The sequence below is a fragment of the Alexandromys fortis genome, unplaced genomic scaffold, assembly GCF_014885135.2.
Source record: "Alexandromys fortis isolate MF-2015 unplaced genomic scaffold, M_Fortis_MF-2015_v1.1 scaffold_123, whole genome shotgun sequence".
Classification (NCBI taxonomy): Eukaryota; Metazoa; Chordata; class Mammalia; order Rodentia; family Cricetidae; genus Alexandromys; species Alexandromys fortis.
In genome coordinates, this window is record NW_026068003.1 from 1205995 (window position 1) to 1212276 (window position 6282).

General features: G+C 40.1%; 1 non-coding gene across 1 annotated transcript; it reads right to left on the reverse strand.

The window, feature by feature from the left end:
• Positions 1–3587: 3587 nt before the first annotated feature.
• On the reverse strand, positions 3588–3694 carry LOC126513046 (U6 spliceosomal RNA). The gene has a single exon (XR_007595240.1). It is a non-coding gene; the product is annotated as a U6 spliceosomal RNA (small nuclear RNA).
• Positions 3695–6282: the final 2588 nt, after the last annotated feature.

A 6282-nucleotide genomic window follows, 5' to 3' on the forward strand; every position in this document is an offset into this window, starting at 1 on the left:
ACTGTTGCAGTGGTTAGTTTTTGTCAGTTTGACACAAACTAAACTCACCTAGGATACGGGAATATTAGGGGGATATTCAATCACACTGTGAACCCCAAGTTTGCATTTTTGTTAACTAAATTAACCTTGGGTCAGGAGGCTGCATTAGCAGCAAGTTGACGGGAAGTAATCATAGAGCACCAGAGGGTATCTGGGAGAGACAGAGAGACACACAGGAAGTAGTAAGGAGGGATTTGGAGTGGCACAGCCTTTTCTGGTTGTTGAAGTGGTAGCCTGGGTCTTCCGTGGTTGGGGATAGCTAGCTGCAACTCAGCCTCTCTGAGCTAACAGGATTGTACCCCAGCCTTTGAATCTCGAGTCTTAGTCATAATTAGAATGACAGAGATTTAGTTAAAGCTACCTTTAGTGACAGCCACAGGACTGATGCCTGCGGGAATAGGATTCTTGCCAGGCTACTGCTAGGTAAGCAGGCTGGTGACTGCTGAGCTGCAATTGAAGGCTGAGATTAAGGCACAGCCACTGTGCCAAAGTTAAAACAACATTTGGCACTCCAGCTAGTGGTGCAATCACATGGACGGAGACGTCACGCCAGACTGCTCTACCACAGTTGCCTTGGGTCTTTTTGCACAAGCACTCACAGCAGTGGCTGCTGCTTGCCAAGAACCAAATGGCAGGCAGGCTTGCCCTTGGAAACCATATGAGGGGCTTCAGTTCGCCGCAGACGACAAACTACTGAGATGTCAGCAGATTTGGTGAGATTCCTGAGAAATCCTTTAGTAGAGAGTTAAATAATATTAAAAAAAATCTTTCCCATGTTAAGACTGGGGAACACCAGATTGCAGGGTGCTAGGGGCAGTTTGTAATCTCCAACAAGGCAGCACTCTCATTACTTCATCAAATATTTTTTTCTAAGGTGTCTGTTTCTGAATCAGTCAATTAGATATCATTCATGTAATGGTAAATTATAGATTCAGGAAACTGTTTATGAATTAGTTCTATTGGCTGTTGTACAAAATATTGACATAAGGTAGGGCTGTTTAACATTCCTTGTGAAAGAATTTTTGTCTTAAAAATACTTTTTATTGTGCAGAAGTATCTGTCACAGACATTCTGACATAAATATGCTACTGTTTATACAATGTATATGTCTAAAACTTCTGTTTTTACAAACTCAAAGAATTCTTGTGAGTTCCAGGGAGCTGAATTGAAGGATCCACCGTAAAGAGGTCAGATACATCTCCCTCAATTCCCTGGTCCTAAAATTTTTCCCTTAATTTAACTTTGTCCTCTGTTCTGCCAATACCTTAAAAAGGCATAAGAGGCACCAGACATTTCCATACCACAAACACAGGACAGAAGCAAAGAGACCAACTATGCCAGGATATGACCAGCACCCAGCCTTCTCAGGTCCCCTCCAAAGATGATGCCCCTAAATAAAAAGGAAGCAGTTTTGAGAATCTGCGGCCCCAATTCCTTTAACCTGTGGTGCCTAACCTCCCGCCTTTTTATTATAAAAAAGAGATGGGAATGTAATGGTCTGCTCTGTCCCTTTAAGAGACAAGTCATGCCCACTCCTTCCTCCATCTGCTGAGGCAGGCTGATCTTCAGCTTCCAGCCTGAGTCCCTTCCTTTCTGTCTCTCTCTCTCTCTCTTGAAGAGGTAGCTTCTGTCTCTCCCTTCTCTCTACTTCTTCCCCTCACTGTTTCTCTGTCTCTGTCTCTGTCTCTGTCTCTCTCTCTCTCTCTGCCTCTCTCTCTGTTCTTCCCCCTTCCTGCCTTCCCTTCCATAACCCACTAAATAAATATCTAGCTTCACTTTGCATGGCATGCCTATCTGTCTCTGTCTCTCACCTGCTGCATAGCCTCCTGTCTGTGACCCAGATGCCTTTGTGGTTGGCCATGGTCTTGGGACCCACTGCCCACTGCCATTTGGGGACTGGCAGCATGGTCTCATGGCCTGCTGCTGCCACTTGGGGATCTGCAGCGTTTTTACTTAAACCATAACACTTACGTCCTCAAAGAGTACCATAATATGCAAAGGCTTTAACAACCTATTATCCACTAAAAGTTTTACTCTTGTATAAAGACTACTATGAAGAGGAAAACTTTACCATACTCATTACCCCTTTTCTTTGGCCAAACTATGGTGTCACACACCTTTAATCCCAGAACTTGGGAGGGTCAGGCACATATCTAGGACTTCAAGGCCAGCATGGTCTATGAATAATTTCCAGGACAAGCTCCAATGCTACATAGAAACCCTGTACCAAATTTTTTTTAAAGTTTCTCTGCAGTATGATTTGTTCTCGTGATTTTAAAATTGATAACACATACAAAGGCTTTACAACATTGGATAAATTTGTAGGGTTTCTATCAAGTATGTGTTCTTTGATGGATATAAAGACTTCTATGACATACAAAGGCTTTACTGCATTGATTATATTTATAAGGTTTCTCTCCACTATGTGTTCTTTTGTGATGTTGGAGAACACTGACATATGAAATGGCTTTACCTGGGCTGGAGAGATGGTTCAGTGGTTAAGAGCACTGCCTGCTCTTCCAAAGGTCCTGAGTTCAATTCCTGGCAACCACATGGTGGCTCCCAACCACTGTAATGAGGTCTGGTGCCCTCTTCTGACCTGAAGGCATACATGTAGACAGAATATTGTATCCATAATAAATAAATAAATAAATATTTTTTAAAAAGAAAGAAATGGCTTTGCCACATTGATTACATTGATAAGATTTCTCTCCAGTATGTTTTCTTTCATGCATTTGGAGCTTAGAGCATCATGAAAAACCTTTATCACATTGATTACATTAAAGGGTTTCTTGCCGGGCGGTGGTGGCGCACACCTTTAATCCCAGCACTTGGGAGGCAGAGGCAGGCAGATCTCTGTGAGTTCGAGACCAGCCTGGTCTAAAAGAGCTAGTTCCAGGACAGGCTCCAAAACCACAGAGAAACCCTGTCTTGAAGAAATAAATAAATAAATAAATAAATAAATAAATAAATAAATAAAAGGGCTTCTCTCCTCTATGTGTTCATCTATGTCTGTGAAGCTCGCAATGAATTGCAAAAGCTTTACCGCATTGATTACATTAATAAGACTTCTCTCAATCATGTTTTATTATTATTATTATTTTGGTTCCTACTAAGTTGTGAAAAGACTTTACCACATTGATTACATTCATAGGGTTTCTCTTCAGTATGTGCTCTTTTGTGAAGGTAGAGACTACTAACCTATGACTGTGGCTTTTCCACGGTGATTATATTCATAGTGTGTTTCTCTAGCATGTGCTCTTTTGTGTATCTGGAGTTGAGAGCTCCTTGGAAACGCTTTATCACATTGATTACATTCAAAGAGCTTCTCTCCAGTCTGTGTTCTGTTATGTCTGTGAAGCTCGCCATGACTTGCAAAAGCTTTACCGCATTGATTATATTGATAAGGTTTCTCTCCATACTATGTGTTCTTTGATGTACTTGGAGATTACAATTCTGTGAAAAGGCTTTATCACATTGATTACATTTGTAGGGTTTTTCTCCAGTATGTGTTCTTTTATGTACTTGAAGATGATGGTGAAATGCAAAAAGTATGGAAATGCTTCACAAATTTCTGTGTCATCCTTGCGCAGGGGCCATGCCAATCTTTTCTATATCGTTCCAGTTTTAGTATATGTGCTGCCGAAGCGAGCACTATAGCACATTTCTAACAGGATAAAACTTCATAATCTTCCCAAATATTTGTTTCTGCTGTTCTCTACAGACATATAATACAAACGGTCTTTTTCAAGTCCTATTCCAATTAAAGTTTAAAACTAGCTTTGGAGTTGGAGTGCTGCTCTCTTCTTCTCTAAACACAAGCACGCTGGCTAAAGGAAAATCTAAAAATCTCTGTCTCATGTCAGCAGAGCCACCTGAAATAGGACAGAAGACAACAAAAATTAAGAGACTATCCTATTGTCACTAAGATATAAATATTATCACTAAATTATAATTTGTCTATATATATTTAAATTTATAATATGTATATTTACGTGATATTAATGGTCATATAAAGTACTAACTAATTCTAGAAATAGGCTGCATCTAGCTTCCTATACATGATTTTGGACTTAGTCTGAAGCAGGTAACTAGGAATTAAGTTTGTGTACCCCAGATATACTTAATAGGTTGTGGTTCCTTAACCTCTCAGAGATCTGCTGCATAAGACATTTAAGTTGTTTTTCTGTAGTGAACTGTGTCCATTTCTAACAGCAAACTTTGAAATCTCCAAAGAGATGATGGGGGTCCCACAGCGATTCCACCTGGATTGTGGTAATGCCAATAAGCTGACAAACACCACCTAAATATCAGCTTTGAACTATAATCCACTCAGGACAATTTCAAGGCTGTTAGCTGAGATGGTTCATTCTCACAGACTATCTATCTAAGACTTCAGATAAGCTCTACACTTTCCCATCACACAGAAACTGAACAAAAATAATACAGCTAGCTCTCCTAGGGCTTAATCATTAACCCACTTTCTCAGGGTTCCCTAAAGATGTCATTACCACATTACCAGGAAGTAATTTTAAGAATATGACACCCACATTCCCAAGAGGTAGGGTGGATAGTTTCTGGTCATTTGATGGGATATGAATGTTTGTCATCATTTGGGGGGGGGGGGTTGCAAATTGTTGCCAGTCATGGTAAAGAAGGAAACTAAGCAAAGGTGATTGGATTTAAAGATCTAGTTCTGGGGGGGAAAAGGGAGGGGGTTATAGAAAGGATAGAATAAAAAGGTAGATTATTGAATTTATTTAAACTAAAAAGCAACTATTCATCTCAAATATTTTACATTGGTGTAGATTTTATATATTGATACAAATTTAAGGGTTTTTCATTAGAACGTACTCTTTATATATAGATATATGTTCCTACTCTTATTTAAGGTATTTTTGTATATTGATGCAAGTATTTTTGTGTATATATATATGTATATATATTTCTATTCATGTTTAAGGTATTGTACTTGTATAGCTCATTTAAAAATGTAATGTATAATTAAGAAATACAGGTTAGTAGTTAGTCATCTATAATAGTCAAACTTGTAGTTATGTTAGGTATTGTTCAGTGTTAAACAGAGATTTATTTTAGATAGACAGGTGGTCTTCAAACACCTCATAGATCTACAGAATATGCCTTTTAAGATGTTTCTATAACCTAAGGCTTTTCATGACAATGAGACACATCTGCTCCTGGCAGCACCAATTTATTTCAATAAAGGAGGATGGGTACCAAAGAACCATTATTTGTAGTTTGCTTTTGTTGTGGCAAAGTTAGCCTCTGAGCAAGAAACTGCTCTTGCCTTGACTGCTAACAGTTGTTGTAGTTGAAGCAGCAGGGCACAAAAGAAGGAGGCTGCCAAACTTTTCCAAGACAAGGTAAGACAGTCCTTCAAAATTCCTGCTTCATAGAAAAGTCTGTCAGATATTCTAGGCCTGTAGGCCAAAGATGGATGCCCCAGTATTACAGGGGAAACTTGGGTGACTGTCCAGCCAGCTGGCTGCTTCTGTCATTTCTATAGTTTTAGAAGATGCTTGCTCTGTACTTCATGTTTACTCGGGTAATATTATCTCTTCCTTGGATCTCTAATGGAATTGAAGACGATATGGTTAATGCAGGTAAAAGGGACAACTGAAGCAGGAAAACCAACCAATCCTTGAGCAGGAAACCAAGAAATTCCTGAGTACCCTGGCTCTGAACTCGGAGCCAGTGAAAGAAACACATCCTAGATCTGAGACCTGAGCCAGGGAAAGAAATATGTTTAATTCTGAACCTGGAACCAAAGAAACATGCCCTGACTCTAAAACCACTGTCAAAGAAACACACTTTGTTTTCAGAATCAGAACCAGTGAAAGAAATATGCCCTGGCCCTAAATTTATTTTTTTCTAAATATTTATTTATTTATTATGTGTACAGCATTCCTTCCATGTGTGCCCGCAAGCCAGAAGGGGTGCCAGGTCTCATTATAGATGGCTGTGAGCCACCATGTGGTTGCTGGGAATTGAACTCAGGACCTCTGGAAGAGCAGTCAGTGCTCTTAACCACTGAGCCATCTCTCCAGCCCCCCCCCTGGCCCTAAATTTAGAGCTAAATGTCTAAAAAGGACCAGTGAAAGAAATACAGTTTTGCCAGGCAGTGGTGGTGCACACCTTTAATCCCAGCACTCGGGAGGCAGAGACAGGTGGATATCTGTGAGTTCGAGGCCAGCCTGATCTACAAGAGCTAGTTCGAGGGCA